Raw genomic sequence first — 20,075 nt, 5'->3', positions numbered from 1 at the left:
CTTTGGGGTTTCCCCTTGAGAATTAACCCCGGCTCCTTTGTCCTTCTGATTTAATGGGACTCTGGGAAAGGTGGCTCAAGCTTTACCCTCGCAGATGCCAATGCTAGTAAAAGGAATTTACAGGCTCATGACTTTTAACATTCTCTCAGCATACTTGCTAGACTTTGAGGGTAGATGTCTTTTAATTTAAATGAACTAGAGAAGAAGAAAGGTTAAAAGCAACAACTGTACATTTTTGCTTCTTCCTTATTACAGTACTGGAAATGTGATCATGTATCTTATTTATAGAATAACTTAGTCATTCTTTTTTTTTTTTAAAGATTTTTTTCTTTATTTATTATGTACACAGTGTTTTGCCTGCATGTATGCTTGTGTGCCAGAAGAGGCCACCAGATCTCATTATAGATGGTTGTGAACCACATGTGGTTGCTGGGAATTGAACTCAGGACCTTTGGAAAAGCAGCCAGTGTTCTTAACCTCTGAGACATCGCTCCAGCCCAATTTAGTCATTCTTTATAGCAGATCTCAAGAGGGGAAACATCTTTAAAATGCCTACTATTATTAACATGGATCAAAATGCAAAATGTGTAAAATTATATTAAGTAAAAAAACTTTTCAAAGTTGGCCCTCCAGTGTCTGGACTCCCCTTTCAAGATGCAGCCTACTATATCAGTTTTTGGAAGTGTACTTTTGGAATTTATTTTGGAAGTATATTTTTACATATTATTTTGTTTATTTATTATTTATTTATTTATTTTGGGTTTTTCAAGACAGGGTCTCTCTGTGTAGCCTTAGCTGTCCTGGACTTGCTTTGTAGATCAGGTTGGCCTCGAACTCACAGTGATCTGCCTGCCTCTGCCTCCCAAGTGCTGGGCTTAAAGGCATGTGCCACCACACCTGGCACTGTTTATATGAACAGAATATGTATACAATATAAGTATATGAGTTTTCTCTGCTTAATAGAAATGGCAGCATGCTAGTTGATAATTGTTTTGTATTTAAAAATTGCACACAATGTATCTTAGGAAATTATTTAATAATAGTACAATTATCTGACTCCTTCATTTTCAAGTCTTCATAGGAATTGTTTTATGGTTAGGTCATAGCTTTTAATTAATGAACTTCTTAATGAGTTCTTCATTAATCAGCATGCTGGTTTTCAATCTGTTATTTGACACAAGGCTGAAATAAAAAAGGTTTTATACACATGCAACTTCTCTGGTGCAATATAATATAAACCCTCATATGTAGACTTTTTAGTGAAAAAAACCCAAACCTGTCCATCAGCAATTCTGTTAGGTTTTTTAATTTCTCTCTATATTTACATCTGCATGGTGGCTGCCTATCTTCACATATACTAAACATGTACTAACACCTGGTCTGGTCTTTGACAGTTGGTCAAGTAAAAGGACAATTTCTTTAATACAGTCTTTTAACTTTCATTTATCTCACGGAGGATGAAACATGTCAAATTTTCTTTAGAACACAGGGCCACAGAGTTATGCAGAGTTGTTTTCTGATCCTTAATATCACTCTTGGACTCTGGGTCAACAGTTGAGTTCAGAGATCAGCAACATGGCTGCATGCCCAGAACCAAAGGGGACAGAGGAGCCAATAGGCCTTATCTCATGACTGTTTGCCTGGACAGAGTCTGATGATCATTTCTAGATCATTTCTAATTTACGTTAATGCAATTAAAGCTAAGGTTCTGATCTCCACACCCACAAAAATATCTCCAATTACTTCCCAGACAGTGTTGTTTTCTTTTCTCGATTTATCTTATAGAAATAAAAAGTAAAACTGGTTCTTACTTATAGATAGAACTAAGTCACAAAACAGAACGGAGTGGGGGTTGGAATGTGGGGGTGTGTAGATTATGTTGGGTCAAATCATCTGGGTCACACGTGGCTTATAAAAGTTTAAATAATATGTTTAACTCAAGGAGTACTCTCCTTAGGGATGAGGCATGTTGCTAATTAGCATAATTATCTCATGACTTGCCAGAAAAACATCCGTGGCTCTTTTGGTTTTGTTTTGTTTTGTCGGGCGCCTTTTGCACAAGGGAGACTTATCCAATGATGTTTAATGCTGTATCACTTTAAAAATTAGTCACATGAATTTTCCTAGTGTCAGACAGAGATCATGTTACATCAGGGATTTCAAAGATAAGAGGTGTTATCTATTGGACTATGGAGGGGGGAAAAAGCGAGTTGCGCCTGCTCTGCTGGGTTTGGGCCTGCTTTGCTCTCCTTCAGTGTGGCCATGTGCAAGTCACTTGGCTTTTCTGCGCTTCAATTTCCTCACCTGAATAATAGAGATAATAATCTAACCTATTTACAGCGGGGGTTTGCTTGTGAGCAAAGAATGGGTCATTGTCCACGTGAAAACACTTAAAGCTATAGACAGTAATGCTATCAGTCCGTCTTGCCTTCACCTATAGGCGAGCTTTGAAATGCTGCTTCTGCTGCCCATCCCCCACCCCGCGCCCCAAGAAACCTAGTTAAAAATGCTTTCAGCAATCCCAGGCCAGATAGTTTTTATATATGTATACAGACACGCATATATTAAATTAAGGGCTCTGGTTGTCAGACATTTAATGGTTCAGGAATCATTTTTTTTTTCCTCTCTCACAGGCAGCCTATCAATCTTTAGGAAAACTTTGTATTAAAATACGCTCAGTGCGGCTGAAATTTCCTCAGTTCGTCCAAGAACAAGGACTTTGGCTTTAAGTGGTCAGACCTAGCTGCTCCGAGTCCCGCCACCTCCCTCCCCCCTTTTTATCTTGAACATCTAACAGCTGGAGTGCTCGTTTCTTTAATCTTTAATAGGTGCTCGCTAATAATCTGCTCGGAAGTCTGAAGACAATACAGAGCAAAGGTGGAACTCACCAAGAGCAATCAGTGCTGGTTCCTTAAAGCCGCAAGCCCTGCCTGATAAGTCTGTATGTAACCTTACCACCTTGCAACCCCAAAGCATTCTGCTTCTCTCGGGAAGCCAGATGACAGAAGATTCTGGCTGAGAGGGGACCTAAGAGGAGCCAATCCTCTCTCTTGCTAGCTTGTCCGGTCCTGGGGCCTCAAAGCTGGGCTCCCCAGACCTTGGCTCGCCCACGGGGATGTGAGTGGTCGGAGGACACAGGGTGGGGGTGGGGGTGGGGGTGGGGAGCTAGGTGCGCAGTCAGCAGCGGTCGCATCCCTACACACGTGGCAACAGGTGCAGCGCCGTCCAGTGCCTACGCCCCGGGGCTGGTGGCTTGTTGACGTTCAGCCTGGGAACCCGACTGGCGCTGGGATCGTAGTGGAACTCCACGGAAGTCCTCGCGCTTCTAGGAACCCCGGCACATCTTGCAGGTTAGTTTCTTGGGGCGCCGCCCCTTCGGCAGCCCCCACCTGGCCTTTGTCTGGGTTCCAGGAGCCGCCGGCGGCTAGGGGCGAGGCCATCCAGCTCCGGACTCTCCGCCTTTGCTCCTCCCCTCCGCGGCCCGGGGCGTGGAGGCTGGGGCTCCCGGGCTCCCGGTTCCCGCCTGGCCGCCTTCGCTGCCAGGGTGCTAGTACGGGTTAGGGTTTAGCTGGGAGCCTCAGATACATACGCCTCCCAGGCTGGGCCCTCCAAGTGTGCAGAAGACGCCCAGCTCCAAGCCGTGGCTCCCGGGAGGGTTCGGGACTGGTTCCCAGGCTCTGCGGGCAAGTGCGGAGTGGATCCCATTCCGCCGCCCATCCCGGCCGCGGTGGGGACCTCGGGAGAACGTGGAGCTAGGACGCGGCGACTGGAACTCACTCACGGTGAGCAGACTGGTTTTCTGGGGGAGGGGGGACGGGTACCCTAGGAGTTTCAAAGTTGGAGGAGTGGGGAGGCTGAGCTCACGTGGGGCCCCGCGCAGCTTCTGCAGGACTTGGGTTGCGGTTGCTGTCACCTTGAAAGTGACCGCGGCGCGGTGGGTTTACAGTAGACCAGGCGAACTGTCAAATTTGCACCCGCGGCTGAAAGCCGCCCACCAGGCGCCGGACCCCGGCTCAGGACCTGGCAGCCTCAGGCTTCCGGCTGGGCGTCTTGCTGGGGCCCATTCCCAGCTTAAGCAGTCAGGGCAGAAAATATTGGGAGAAAGGGGATTGCTGCAGTTCCCGAGGTCCTCATGCGGGATTTACTCCCCGCAGTCCGCTGGTACTTACAAATTCTATGGAAAAACCAAAGTCTATGGTCACCTTAGGGATTACTCAATAGTGGACTTAGCTAGACTTTACGTGCGGTCTTTGCCCTCCTCTCCTAGGGTCGTTTGTTCACTTTTGACTTTAATAGTGACGACTTAATTTTTTTTTTTTTTTAGTTTAGATTGCGTGGCGGGCCCCCGCTCTTCAAAATGCTATTTTTAAATTGTCATTATTCTACGAAAGGAAATCCAGTGTATTTTGTTTGTCTAAAACCAGAGTCTTAGGCGTAACAGGAGGAAAGAGAGCTTTCATGTTTTGCCAGGTGATTGGAGTTCAATCATGGTATCAAATCACGGCACTGTGGGGGAGGGGGTGGGAGTGGATTCCGGGGATCCGGAGCCCCTCCCTGGACCTGTGACCTCCATAAGGAGTGTTTTAGAAACAGGTTATCAGTTTAAATTGTTCACCAACTCTTGTTCTCTCCAGCAATTCCTTTAGGGCAATCCATTCTCTGTTGTGTGGGTGTGTTTAAACTCACTGTTTACAGATTCATTTCTCAAGAACTCTATTCCATAAGAAGAGTTATGCAAGAAAAAAAAAACCAACAAAACTTTTTGGCCTGTTCAAAAAAAAAGGCATAGAACTTAGTGTCGACTTTCCCCACCTGTGTTCCCCCACCTTTGCATGCACCCATTCTTTGTTCTGTGGATAGAGCCAAGAGTTGTTTTGTTTTTCAAGACAGGGTTACTTTGTGCAGCCATAGCTGTCCTGGGCTTGCTTTGTAGACTGACTGGCCTCGAACTCTCAGCATTCCCCCTGCCTCTGCCTCCGGAGTGTTGGAATTAAAAGCATGTACTACCACGCCCTGCCAAGCCAAGAGTTTTGTACATACCAAGCACCTGGATTATCACTGATGTCTAGCCTCCACTCCTTCCTTACCTGTTCCTTTTAAAACTAGATTGATGGGGGAAATTAGTGTATGGAGAGAGAGGTCTATAGCTTTTAACTAACCATTAGGAATTCAAGGATAATTTTTGTAGTGTTTAATAGGATTGTGGAAATCTGGATAAATCTCATGTAGAATTTTTGGAAACTAAACCGAGTTACTGGAATTAAGCTTTTAAGAAGCGGGCCACTTCACTTAGTAACACTGTTTGCTCTGACTTTAAAAGGAATGGCTGACTGATTAGTATATAATTTGGTACATTCAGAAAAGAGTCAACCTCTTTCTTGGTAAAATATTATGAAAATTCCCCCATTGTCTTAAGCCTTCAAAACTAAGGTTTAGTGTTACACAGTATATTCTATAGATGTATCAATTTACTAAACCTTGTTTTACAAGCTGAACTTTTCATTCAAAGTTATTAGATATGCTATTGCAACATTTATCTCTTTTAATATTCTGTCTGCAAGTTATGTTTCCTTAGAATAAAGTCTTTGGAAATCACAATTGGTCATTCAAAACTTTCCTTTAAAAATATCGGCCTTTTGGTTTCCAAAGCTATTTCGTCAAGCTAAGTTGACCTGCACTGGGCTCTTGTGGTGTTATCTTGTTAACACAGGTAATTATCCTTAAAAGGAAGTTCTATTGCCAGCTGTATAGGTGAACAGTGCTAACCCAGTATTTAAATTGCCAGTCACTATGGTTGCGGATGTTATCAAGAACCCCAGCTTTGTTTCCAATTTCTTTTCTTTTTGTCTTTTCATTTTGAGACAGGGTTTCTCTGTGTATCTCTGGCTGTCTTGGAACTCACCCTGTATACCAGGCTGGCCTTGAACTCGGAGATCTGCTTGTTTCTGCCTCTTGAGTGCTGGGATTAGAGGTGTGCACTACTATGCTGGGCTAGCTTTATTTCTTTTTAATTCAGTGTAGCATCACATTTTCCTCTTGGGATAGTGGCACTTTTCTACTCATAAAAGCCTCTTTCAGGTTGTTGGCATATATCTGTTCATATTGCAGATATTTTCCTCATTTTGTGTTTGCCCTATAAACACATTTATAGACGTGTTGACTTATACAAGTATACTTCAGTGTTGCCAAATATGTTGGGCTTTCTCCAAATGGAGTTTTAGTAGTTCTGAATCATAGTGTAAGAACCACATATGGTTGTTATTTCTCCTGGAACTCTGAGTTAGATTCTTTTTACATCTATCACTACAGCTTCTGTGTTCTGCAGTAGCTGCTGTTGTGCAGTTTTATTTTATTTATTTATTTTTTGGTGTGGTGTATATCATTAGGACATTTTTAGGGCTGTTGAAACAGCAAGTCTGCTTCTTCAAGAGTACCTGGGTTTAGTTTCCAGCACCCTCATCAGGAAGCTCACAATTGCCTGTAACTCCAGCTCTGGGAGAACTAGTATAAGTAGTACTCATCCAGAACAGAACATTTAGAGAAAGTCTACATAAACCTTGGGTGAAATTTTTCCTTGTTCTTTGGGACCTGAGGAGTCTTGAAACCACAGTTTATCCACTTAATCTTTAGGACATCTTTTATATTTTTCCCCTAGAAATTCTGCAATTACTCTAAAACTTGAGTTGAGTGCACGCACGTGTGCACACACACACACACAGACACACACACACACAGACACACACACACACACACTGAAATTCTTAGACTGTGCCAGAAAGCTTAACATGTTTTGCCTTGCCCTACTCTAAAGCCGAGTAAGTGATAAAGACACTCAAATCTAGGTATTTTGTAGTGTCTTCAACTTCCATCTAATGACCCCACCTATGTATCTTGTCAGTGGTAACATTCAACATAGATCTATGCTTCCTAGCATTCTGGAAAAAAAAATCCCTTTTAACTTGTTGTCTATCTTATCAGTATGGGTGTATAGTGTGTGAGCCTTTGAGTTTACTGATGCTATTGTAATGTGTTCTGTCCTATCAACAGAACCAACAGTTCAAAATCTAGAGATGTCTTTGCAGGAACGTTTTAGCTGGCATTAAATTGTTTTAAATTGATTGTATGTGCATGAATATTTGGCCTGATTGTATGTATGTACACCACTTGTATGACTGATGTCCACAGAGGCCAGAACATGGTATCATATCCCCTGGAGTTGGGAGTTTCAGATGGTTGTGAGCCAGCATGTGGGTATTGGGAGCTGAGCCAAGGTCCTCTACAAGAACGGCAGGTATTCTTAAACATCGAATCCTCTCCCTAGCCCCTTAGCTGGCATTTTTATGGTACCCAAAGAGGTGACGTTGCCACAGCAAGAAACTCGACAGCGTTCTCATCAGTATTCCAGAGCTAGGTGGCAATGGATCACGTGTGTTTGGTTAGATCATGACCAGAGCTGGGTCTTAATGATGTGTGACTGCAATGGTGGCACTGCAGAGGGGAGGCAGGTGGTGGCGGTAAGATCAGCGTTGTTCAAGACTGGTGTGGGCTACAAAGTAAGAAAGTATGGTCAGCTTGGATTACATGTCAGAAACTGTCAAAGTCTACAGAATTCTACAGAGTTCACATATGATGGACAATCCACATGGACTATTCAGAGAGCATATATATATTTCTCTGAACAAATATATTTATTTATTTATTTTTTTCTAACAGCTCAAATGGTTACAGTTTTTCTGATGACCAGCAAATGTTTATTCTCTTTGGACTTTAGTATCCTAATTTGTAGCTCTGGAGATTATGAAATCTATGTTTTAATAGTCCGTTTGCAATTTTTACCAGATTTTTTTTATTTTTGTTTTTTGAGACAGTGTTTTCTCTGTGTAGCCCTGGGTATCTTGAAACTTATTCTGTAGACCATGCTGGCCTCAAAAATCACAGACTTGCCTGTTTCTGCCTCCTCAGTACTGGGATTAAAGGCATGTGCCACTACCACCCAGCCCAGATTATTTTTATATTCATTATTGCAGTTTGGTTTTATACTGAGTTGCTGATACAAGTAAGATGTCCAAATCTATAGTTTATGTGTTTTCCTAATTAATTTCTTTTTTTTTCTTTTTCTTTTTTTCTTCTTCTTCTTTGGCTTTTTGAGACAGGATTTCTCTGTGTAGCCTACACTGTCTTGGACTTATTTTGTAGACCAGGTTGGCCTGGAACTCACAGTGATCTGCCTGCCTCTGCCTCCCGAGTGCTGGGATTAAAGGTGTGCACCACCATTTCTGCTTAATTTCTATCATTATTAGTAAATTAAACTATTTTTTTTTTGAAGGGACAAAAAGCCTTCCCAAGCTTGAGCTAGCTCTACTCTGGAAGTGAGAGTACCCTTTATCTCTTTGAAGACCCTACTCAAAGAAACAAGATTATTAATCAACCCCCCTTTGTTTTTTTTGTTTTTTAAAGACAGGGTTTCCCTGTGTAGCCTTGGCTCTCCTGGACTCCATCAGGCTGGCCTCAAACTCAGAGATCCTCCTGCCTCTGCCTCCCAACTGCTGGGATTACAGGCATGTGCCACCATGCCTGACTAACCCTTTGCATACTGTTCTTATGCTCTATGGGTGATCCACCAAACTGAGAGTTAAGAATTGTTCTTCACCCTACCAAGACGTAGCCGACGAACATGATATTCTCCACCGTTGTGTGGTGAGTGAGATCTGACTCTCACACGAACTCTGGTGCCCCTTTTCTGACCACGTCCCCTGGATGGGGAGGCCTGGCGGCACTCAGAGGAAGGATAGCAAGAAGAGACTCGATATTCTTAGAGCATATATAGGGGGAAGAGGTCTCCTTCAATCACAGACATAGGGGAGGGGAGAAGGGGGGAAGTGGGAGGGAGGGAAGAATGGGAGGAAACAGGGGAAGGGCTAACAATCAAGATGTAATATGAACAAAATAATTTAAAAAATTAAAAAAAAAGAATTGTTGTTCAGGGTTTATATTTGGGTGTCCAAAGATACTTCAGCAGGAGGAGGTGGCACCCAACTGACAGACAGACATGTAGACAGAGAGCAAGTGAGCACTAGACAGTGTATGTTGTGATCCTCCCAAGGAAAAGAGAGGCTATTTGGAATGGCTCAGCTAGCCTGAAGCCTGGTTTTTAAGAAATCTGTTTTGACAAGCATGCAGACTTTGGATGCAATTGCTTTCCTCTGCTCAGGATGGTTCAGTATAATTAGGAATTGAATGTGAGTTTCTTCTTCACAATGCTTATTTCTAAGCCAAACTTCATAAAAGATCGTCTTGACGGCAGCTACAGTTTTTGAAATGACATCAGTGTTACTTGAAATCAGTCACCTTTTCTTGTGAGCAGTATTTCCAGGATGGCCCGAAGCATCATTTTTATTTCTCTTGGCCCATTGTTCTCTTGGCCCAAAATAAAGGAGGAAAAGTGTATTTTTTGGATGATATATTTGGGGTTTTTATCTTTACTTTGTAGAAAAATACACTCAAATTTTGTTTTCCTATACAGTGAGCTAATTTGCTCTGGGTTGTGGCTAGGCATGTTACATTTAATAGCCTCCAGACTCCAGAAGTATAGAATCGATACAAATCTTTAACATAACAAACTTTTTGTTTATTAAGGCCAGCCAGTTGGATTACATTTTGAAGAACATATTGAAGAACAGTAAAAAGGTATTTATAGAAATGCATATATATATGTGTGTATTAGTTACACAAATAAGTGTAAGAGAAAATACAGGTTTCACCATATATTTTGTTTTGAGGTTGTGAAACTTAATATAACCTTAAAGTTATTTTAAGTTTCTCTTAAGACACCATTGCTTGTTTTTTGTGTGTGTAGACTTTTTTTTTTTTAAGGTTTTTTCGAGACAGGGTTTCTCTGTGTAACAGCTCTGGCTGACCTAGACTCTAGACCAGGCTGGCCTTCAACTCACAGAGATCTGCCTGGGATTAAAGGCATTAAAGGCATGGGACACCATGCCTGGCTGTGTGTAGACTTCCTTAAAATCTGTTTGAACAGTGAAAGAATGAACTTGTGTCCCATGTATTTCTTGGACTAACTGGAAAGGAGGATAGAGGCTGCAAGGACATCACCTTAGGCTAGTGTAGGGTGTGGGGAAACTGGCAAGTTTGTGTGGAGAAAGCAGGCTGAGAGGCATGGCAGGCTGGTGAGCCTGAGTGAGATGCTTCGGAAAAGATTTCTAGGGCACTATATACCTTAGCGTGCTTTTAATACAGACATGAACATTGCAAATCAATTGTGTTTTAAGCTTTGTCTTAAGCGTTTTATTGCTTTGAAGAGACAACATACCCATGGCAAGTCTTATAAAAGAGAAAAAAAATTTTTTTTTCCGGTTTTTCGAGGCCGGGTTTCTCTGTGTAGCCTTGGCTGTCCTGCACTCACTTTGTAGACCAGGCTAGCCTTGAACTCACAGAGATCCACTCACAAGTGCTTGGGTTAAAGGCGTGTGCCACCATGGCCCAGCAAAAGAAAACATTTAATTTGGGGCTGGCTTACAGTTTCAGAGGTTTAGTCCATTATCGTCATGGCAGGCAGCATGGCAGTGTGCAGGCAGACATGGTGCTGGAGGAGGAGCTGAGAGTTCTGCCTCTTGGTCAGCAGGCAGCAGGAGGAGACTGTGTGCCACAGTGGGTATAGCTTGAGCATATGTGAGACCTCAAAGCCTTCCTTCACAGTTACACACTTCCTTCAACAAGGCCACACCCTCTAATAGTGCCACTCTCTAAGGACCAAGTATTCAAGTACATGAGTCTATAGAGGCAGTTTGTAGTCAGACCACCGCAAGCCTGATGTGATGCCAAACTTATGCTTACCTTAGTCTTAGTTTGAGGGCAAATTGATCAGTTCCTCTGACCTAAAGTGAAAGAATTCCAGGAAATTTTGGGTCCTAAATTGGCCTCGGAAAATACTTAGAATAACAAGAGGAAGTATAAAGATACATTCTTTTGTAGATAAACATGTAGCTTAAAAATGTCTGCCACAGATTGTAGGTCTAGGCTGGTGGGAGTCAGCTTATCTTCTATGCCTTTTGTAGATTGGTAACTTGGTAATATTTAACCCAGGTGTTATTTACACATACACCAATTTGGAAGAAAAGTCAATAGTTCCTCACTTTATTTCCAATAGGCAGTTCATAGGAGATGTTAAACAGCATTTGGTGTCGCAGGAGAAGTTAATTTCCTTTATGTTCACCTAGTACATTAACAAAATTGAATTATTATTATTATTATTATTATTATTATTATTATTATTATTATTATTGATTTTTCTTTTCCAGATAGAGTTCCTCCATGTAGCCTTGGCTGTCCTGGACTCACTCTGTAGATCAGGATGGCTTCACTCACAATGATCCACCTGCCTCTGCCTCTTGAGTGTTGGGATTACAGGCATGTACCACCATTCCTGACTTTAAAATTGAAATGTTATGAATGAGTCTTTGCCTGAATTTGCACAGAGACCAAAGGATGGTGTCAGGTCCCCAGGGACTTGAGTTACAGATGGTTGTAAGTCACCATGTGGTTGCTGAGACTCAAACCCTGGTTCTTTGGAAGAGCAGCAGTGTGTTCAGCCCCTTGTAAATTTTTTTGATTATTGTTACTGATTAATGATATTAAGTCGAAGCTGTTTTTCTATTTAAAGCATAACTCAGGTAGCTTCATGGAATAAAAATAGTATGCCATTCAAACATAGACCCTCTCCTTCCCCACTCTGTCAAGCTGACCGAATTGTATTTACTAGAATACTAGCCAAATAACCCTGTACTATATGTCTTACCTTTTATTATACAGTAAACTCCTATGCTGGCATCATATTCATTTGTAGGCATGGAACATAATAGAAATTTATTTGCCTATTGCTACTAGCTTAACCCTATAGATTTGACTTAAGTGAGGTCCAACTTGCTCTTGAGTAACAAGGATTGGTGTAGCCCAGTGGTAGTGGCACACACCTTTAATCCTAGTACTCGGGAGGAAGAGGCAGGCAGATTGCTGTGAGTTCGAGGCCAGCCTGGTCTACAAAGTGAGTCCAGGACAGCTATGACTACACAGAGCAACCCTGTCTCAAAAAGAAAACAAAAAACAAAAAAACAAAAATAAACAAACAAACCTCCAAAATACCAGCAAGGATTGGTATGAATGCATCTTTTATTTGACTGATTTAATTGTCATCTCCAAGGCTTGGTACTTCTTCTGTCTGCTAACCCAGGCCTAGTCCTGGAAGCTTCTAGCCTCCATACAATCTAATCTAGGCCTAGAATGTTTTCAGCCTCTGAGACTTAACTGCTGAATAAACTCACTCTTTCTAGCTCTTTATGAACTCTTGTTGGCTGGTTCAACTCTGCTGTTCGGGCTCAAACTCCTCTCTAAACTGACTGATTCAAACTGGCTGCTCTCTTGGCCTCTGACTGATCTGCTCTGCTTGGCCTCATGCTGACTTTGGCAATATGTTCTAATCTTCTGGCTCCTTCTCATCCTTCGGCTCCTTCTGTCTTCACTCATGTCTAGCTTTTCTTTCTTTAACCTGTCTCTGTAAAACTGTCCTGGTAAAACTGCCTTTGAATTCCACAAGCTGAACGGCCACCAACTGAATTCTATGAATTCAACTCTGCTGCACTGCCTCTCAACTTACTCTCCACTAAACTCCCTGAACAGCTTAGAGGTCTGCGTGCCTTTATCTGAGTGCTGGGATTAAAGGCGTGTACCTCCACCTAACCTTTTCTTTACCTGAAACTTGCACTGATATACCAGGTCTGCTCATGTTTCTTGGATTAAAGGCCTGTCTGTATTCCAGATAGGTCACACAGACCTAGAAGGTCTTGGAATATGATCTCTTGCAGAGCAGCCTTGTTCTGAATTAAAATTCCTCTAGAGATTGGAGAAGTGAAAAAAAAAAATGGATTAGAAAGGCCTGCCGACTCTTTCAGGATCTGTTGACTATGAAAAATGAACTTGCTTTTATTAGATGGCCCAGTCTAGACTCCACATGCAGAACCAAGCCATTTTATCCATGTAGTTATAATTATGTTTTCATGCTGTTCTTTAGATCAAAAGGCATGAACAAAATCCCTGCTGTTAAAATAATGGTATTTCGTTTTGTTCAGTCTCAAGCCCTATTTGGAACTCTCCCTGTGGCCAGAACACTGCAAGGTAGACGGGCCGAGATTCGGAAGGGATTTGGCTTCAGGCCCCAGAAGGTGTTAGTATTTCTGTTGCTAGAAATAGTCCCACAAATTGTTAACACATAATTTATTAAAGTCTCCACTACGTTGGAAACTATGCCTGCTGTCTTGGACAAGGTTTGGTAAGAAATTTGGTATCTAAAGACTCCTTGCCAGTCTTGGTTATCTGGTTATTCAGGAGCCCGAGACAAAAGGATTCTAAATTCAAGGCCAGACTTTGCAAGTGATCGAGCCCCTGCCTTGAAATAAAACATAAAAAAGAATAGGTGAGGTTATAGAACTGCTCAGTGGTAGAGTGCTTGCCTCTTGGGTTCAATCCCAAGATCCCACCCACTGCAAACAGTGCCTTAGTTCTTATCTCTTATTTATTTTTTGAGACAAGAGTATCACTGTGTTCCCTTGACTGGCCTGGAACTTGCTATGTAGACCAAGTTTGGCCTTGAACTCACAGAGAACCTTCTGATTCTGCCTCGCCACTACTGGGAGCAAATCCATGTGCCAACAACACCTGTGGCACAAACAGTTTTTAAAAAAAATAAAATAAAATTGCTTAGTGGCAGTACAGCTTTCCTCATCTGACATTTACATCCCTCACTTGCCGAGTACTGTTCTACACTACCTTTTGTAAGCGTTTGGACAATAGAGCACCTTATGGTGCTGGGTGCGTTTCTACTTAGTGACCGATGCAGCCTTGTGTGATGAGTCTTTTAGGTGGCGTGGGAATTTGAGGGTGCTTTCCCCAGTTAGAGATGCTAGGAGCTCTTTTAAGTCAGATGCTTGTTTCCTTGGTATTTTTATCCACTTTCTTCATTTCCGTCTCTTACCTTTCACCCGTTCTTACCTTCATTCATTGTTATTCAGCGGGCAAAGGCTGAAGGCAGCTCAGCCTGTCTTGGTTTCTGGGAACGAACGCATTAGGGAGCCAAGCATGGGAGAGCAGGGAAGGTGCAGAGATTCCTGGTGAAGCTCTTACATAGTTATGAGGTGCCACACTCGGGATATCTGGCACACCCACATGCAAATACTTTTACAGAGTTAATTCTACCTGTGGTAATTTAGTATCTCCATGTGTGCAGACAGTCCCAAGTTGACCATTTCTCTTGAATAGCGATGTGGGCTGCTTTCTCTTTAGAGGGCTGTAGGTATTTACAACTTACAGAGGAAGCCAGATGACTTTTCAGTCTGAGAATGCTCTCCCTCGTATTTAGTAAGATTTGTGCTCAGTTTCCATTTCTATGAAACGTTCTGCTAGCTCATTAGGGTCTCTGATTATTGAAGCTGATTTTAGTGCTATAAAGTAATATTGCTTTTTTTGTTTATTTGTTTCATGTTTAAGAAATGTTTCTGTTGCTTTCTGGTATTACCTTAGGAATTTCATACTATAACTATGGAATTGGGTCTACTGAGTTTTAAATTTCTATTGTGATTATAAAGCTTTGTCCAGCCAATGAAAATGGAATGGAGGCATGGAAAATCCTTATATTTATTTTTAGAAAAATATTAGCCTTTTTAAAATTAAAGATGTGATTATTGAAAATGCCTTATAAGCTGGGTAGGGTGGTGAATACCTTTAGTCCCAGCACTAGAGAGGCAGAGGCGGTGGATCTCTCTGTATTTGAGGCCAGCCTGGCCCACAGAGAGAGTTCTAGGCTAGCCAAGGCTATATAGAGAAACCTTGTCTTGAAAGACAAAACAGACCAAGAAAGAACTGCATTATATTTTAAGTCTCATAATGTTGAAGGGTTTTTTTTTGGGGGGGGGGGAAATGGAGGAGGAGTTATTTTTGTTCTGTCTGTTTTTGTTTATTAAGGCAGGGTTCCTCTGTTTAGCCCTGGCAGTCCTGGAATTCACTCTCTGACCTTGAATTCAGAGAGAGCCACCTGCCTCTGTCTCCCAAGTACTGGGAATAAAGGTTTGTGAGATCACGCCTAGCTTAATGTTGTAGATTTTAATTGAGATAAAATTATCTTTTGCTTCCCCTTTTGTTTTGAGACAGGGTCTTGGGTAGTGCTGGCTGACATCAAACTTCTCACGGCCTCAAACTCTTAAGCTCCTGTCTCAGCTTTCCAACTGCTGGCGTTACCACCCCCTCTAGCTTAGCATAACTTTTTTGTTGTTGTTGTTAAGTTTTGTTTTGTTTCTTAGCACTCTTCAGTGTCGAGTGTTGCTTTTCTTCATGTTCTATAAGAATTAGGAATAATATAGCTCGGTTTTGTCATTTTGACAGTCAGCTAAGAGACCTTGGAGAGACATATTTTGTTAGAGAACCAGTACACTTAGACCGGCACACATAGCAGGGAACATGTACGCTGACTGGTTAGGTAAAACTGGGTGCATGGCTTCCATCCTCTGTGTTAGTGGTGTGATCTTAGTAAGTTACCTCTTTCCCCCTGCCCCCTAGTTGTCGGTCAGGATCTGCAGGATAGTACATGTCTCTTGGGGTTCCACTCCCACAGTGCCAGGTATCAGGGTATGATAGACAGGCACTAGTAAACCTACCTTTGTCTGCCTTAAATCTCCTGATTCCTAGGAGGATGCTCCTGTAACTATCCTGACTCGGCTTTGGTGAAGGTGTTGCCTGGTTCTGCTGGAGCTTTGGTGAGATTTAAACTTCAGGCACAAGGGCCTAGTGCTGTTCTCCCTCTCTCGAAAATGATCGGTTTGCGGAGGGATATCTACCCTTATGTATTCTTGGACTGCAGTTTTGTCACCTCTTGGTTTTCTTCTGAGTGTTGAATTTGTTGAACTCCTGGTGTTTTCTTCTGTTTGAGCTGAATCTTTTCAGTGAAGGCAGATGCTCACTTCTTTCATACAGTCTGTAAACTCCCTTGTTCACTTGCTACCAGCACATTCTAAAAATACTTAGAGTTGAGTCATCACTTTGATGTGCATTGACTATAAAGTACTGAAGACCCGTCATCCCATAGTTCACCTTTAACTTAGTTTAAAACACTCATATTCAAGTCAGTTGCAAATGCCACTATTTATGTACACATACACTACAGTGTATGTTTTTGGAACACACCAGCTTGTTTGTGTCCTTGTTTTTGGAAAATGCCTTGTGCTCAAAGCACATTAGGAACATTTCTATTCAGCTAGAGCATCAGCCCTGTGTGTTGGGCATAGCCAGTCACAAGAGTTATTACACACACACACACACACACACACACACACACACACACACACACATGGAAATTGGAGACCAGAGCTATTTGGAGAAATGCTTTGTCTTTGGGTAAGTTAAGATGGCACTTGTTCATTTATTCTTCCTTCTAATAGAAGGGTGCTATTCCCAATAATGGGTTTACTGGTGCTAGCATCTTCTATATATTGGTGTTGAAGGGAGATCAAGGTTACATGATGATGCGGATATGTGAAAGTTTAAACAGCATAAGTTAACTGGTTCATTCAAAACTATTTTTTCCCCTATGTTTTAAGTACAGACTGTAAAACAGAATCTTCAGTGTTGTAAGCTATTATTATCCCAAATGGGAAGCTGACAGTTGCAGATCATAACAATCTATTGCATTCCTTTAAAAATTTCCCCTGGCACTCAGGAGGCAGAGACAGGCAGATCTCTGTGAGTTTTAAGGTCAGTCTGGTCTGCATAGTGAGTTCTAGGCCAGCTGGAGCTACATAATGAGGCCCTCTGTCTTGAAAAACAAAGCAACAGCGACAATAGACTGCCTTGCCTCCCTCTTCATTTTCCATCACCTCCAATGTTTGAGACAGGGCTTTGTGTGTAGACTAGGGTGGCCTGGAACTCATGATCCTTTAGTCTTGGCCTTTTGTGTGGTGCTGGGTGGTGTTTTCCATTTCTATAAGATTTTGTAGTTTTCAGATTCCTCCTCCTCCTCCTCCTTCTTTTTCTTCTTCTTCTTCTTCTTCTTCTTCTTCTTCTTCTTCTTCTTCTTCTTCTTCTTCTTCTTCTTCTTCTTCTTCTTCTTCTTCTTCTTCTTCCTTTTCTGGTTTTTTGAGACAGGGTTTCTCTGTGTAGCTTTGGCTGACCTGGACTAACTTTGTAGACCAGGCTGGCCTAGAACTCACAGTGATCTGCCTGCCTCTGCCCCCCCTCCCGCCAGTGCTGGGATTAAAGGCGTGCACCACCACTGCCAGGCTCAGATTGCTTTTTCGAAAAGACATAATTCCAAAGAATGATCATCTGAGTCATGTAGTTGTCCCCTATGTTTTGCAGAATTAGCATTCCAACATCTTGAATGTTAACCAAAGACTAATAGGCATTCTTTCGTGGAATATTTTTTTTTCTACAAATCCATTGAGTCCATTTACTTTTGAGCTGTGCAGAGATAGGTAACACTGGGACGTCGAGATAGTTCCAGGTGAAAATTTAACTAGGAGGTGAGGTCTAGTGCCATCTGGAACTGGAAGAGGCTAATGTCCCCAGTTACATCTGAGCTTCAACAGTGTCCTCTGGCCATAAAGATGATCAGGCCTTTCTCTCAAGGGCCTTCCAAGGAATATACAGTGTTAGGACTTTCAAGTAGGCTCTTCGTAGAGAATGACTCTAACTTTGGCCGCACTGTGCACTACATGTATGCCTACATTGCCCTTCTGGTCAAGAGACATTTTATGGCCAGTGGAAAGTCTGACAGGCAGTTATTTTCAAGAAAAGAGTACAGGAAGTCGATGTTTAATAAAGGTTGGGAGGTATAAAGTGAGGTGCCAGTTTGCGTAACTACACGTACATAACGACATTTTTCAATTGGTCTTGGCAGGATTTAGATGGAAAATTATTTCCTTTTAGTGACTGCTCAAAGCTCCTGAAGGAGAAGCTGTTCATGGTCATTTAACAGTACCAGGAAGAGATTTTAGTTCAACCCTAAGCCCTGCTCATTCTCCTCACCGCAGTGACCTCGAGTAGTGTGCGTGCTACCTTCAAGGTACCTTCTTTAATGAGCTGGATACAATCGTCAAAAAGCAAGCAGTTTTTAAAGGAGTCATTTCCCTAGCTGGACTGTGTAGCCTTTGACCACACTTGGTAAGCACTGGGCACAAACGGGTTGGTTTTAATGATTCACTTTTGTAAGGAGGGTTGTGTCGTTATTGGCTCAGTACTGTCTTAGAACTTGATGTGTGTTTTGACCCCTGCATATGATTTCTGCTTTGATGAAATTGTACAGATTATTCATAACAGGATAACGATATGAGTAAAAAACTCAAACTTTTGTAGATCTCTCTACACCAGAGTATTTAGGGTGTTTTGTATTTATAGTTGCTCAATAGATTGTTGCAGAATGTTGACTTGGATTCTCAGAAGTTTATTTGGCTGGTGATTCTGATGTGTTTCTGTTCAGGTTCTGGCTACAGGGTAAGGGGGGCCAAAGTGGACATATCCAGGCTGGATCAGTACAGCTTAGAATTTTGAGTAAGCAGAACGAAGAACAGCAGCAGTTCTTCAAGTATTTCAAGTGTGTAGGAAGGATTAGTTGGAAAGCACTTAACAGAACAAGATCTAACAAAACAAAACAAAACAAAACAAAACAAAACAAAACAAAAAACCCAAAACAATCTGTTGGCCCCAACATGTAGTAGTTATATTCCAGACAACACATGGGTGCTTATCAGTTAATGATCTTTGAAAAATAAATTAAGACAAAATGAGATTGGTGTGTTGGTGCACACCCTCATCACTCAGGAGGCTGAGGCTGAAGGATCTGAAGTTGATTTTTAGATTGAGCCTAGGCTAAATAGCAAGACCCTATCTCTCCAAAATAATTAAGTACCATGAAGTGAAATGCTTCTAACTTAAGCATACAGCTATCAGTTTTTGTTAAATACATTCTTGGGCAACTAACAGAGCAATCAGGACTTAAGATACCTCCCTCACTCTGAAAAGTTTTATTGGCTAGATGAACAAGTTGTCAGCCTTTGGTTATCAGTAACGTGAGGGTAATAATTAAGCATGTCACAGAAGGTTGTTAAAATAACAGCAGTAGCTGGCAATTGCCAGGAAGTTTCCAAAAGCTTCATTTAGCTCCAGAACAGTGCTATGAAATGGATTGACTTTCCTTTGGTTTTTCCAGACAGGGTCTCTCTGTGTAGCCTTTGCTGTCCTGGACTCACTTTGCAGACCAGGCTGGCCTCGAACTCACAGCGACAGCGATCCACCTGCCTCCATCGCCGGAGTGCTGGGATCAAAGGCGTGCGCTACCACGCCTGGTGATTGACTCTCTTTTTATCACATTTTATAGGTGAGGAAAATGAGGCCAAGATCATTTTGGCTTCCAAGCGTAATGCAGTTATGGAGTCTGTTTTGTAGGGCCACGAGCAACAGCTGCCCAGCATGTCCAGGTGGCTTTGGGGTCTGTGGCCATATACATAGACTTACCAAATGTTAGATGAGTTTAATTAAGAAGAGAGACATGTTACATGTCTGAGGTGAGTGTAGTGGTTAAAACCCTATCGTCCCAGCTACTCAGGATGCTCAGGTAGGAGGATGGCTTGAGCCTAGGGTGTTGGCTGTCCTAGATGACAGCAAGACCCCTTAAAGTTTCATATGCCAGCCGGCGGTGGTGGCACACATCTTTAATCCTATCACTGAGAAGGCAGAGGCAGGCCAATCTCTGTGAGTTCAAGGCCAGGCTGGACTACATAGCAAGTTCTAAGACGGCCAAGACTACACAGAAAAACTGTGTGGGTGGAAAAAAAAAAAGACATAAAAATGTTTCATACGTATGAACTGGATTTGTTGCCAATAACGTTCATTTTTTGACTCCATACCTCTGGCTTAACATTTCTTAAATAGGGAGGAGGAACAAGGAAGGTGACTGTCATGCGATTTGTCTGTCTAAGAGATAAAACGTGTGAGAATGCTTTTGTTGCCTTGGAATGCTGTGT

At 42.2% G+C, this 20,075-nt stretch overlaps 1 protein-coding gene across 1 annotated transcript in view; it reads left to right on the top strand.

Annotated features, from left to right (window-relative positions):
• Window positions 1-3,440: 3,440 nt before the first annotated feature.
• The window catches only part of MTUS1 (microtubule associated scaffold protein 1), a 149,696-nt gene continuing 133,061 nt past the window's right edge, over window positions 3,441-20,075 (top strand). Inside the window, 1 exon segment of the mRNA XM_084759662.1 lies at window positions 3,441-3,782. The gene's annotated coding sequence lies outside the window, so the exon portion shown is untranslated.

Source organism: Acomys minous (genome assembly GCF_964271855.1).
Source record: "Acomys minous genome assembly, chromosome: 15".
NCBI classification, from domain to species: Eukaryota; Metazoa; Chordata; class Mammalia; order Rodentia; family Muridae; genus Acomys; species Acomys minous.
The sequence above is the reverse complement of the archived record's forward strand: the minus strand, read 5'-3'. Positions and strand labels throughout refer to the sequence as shown.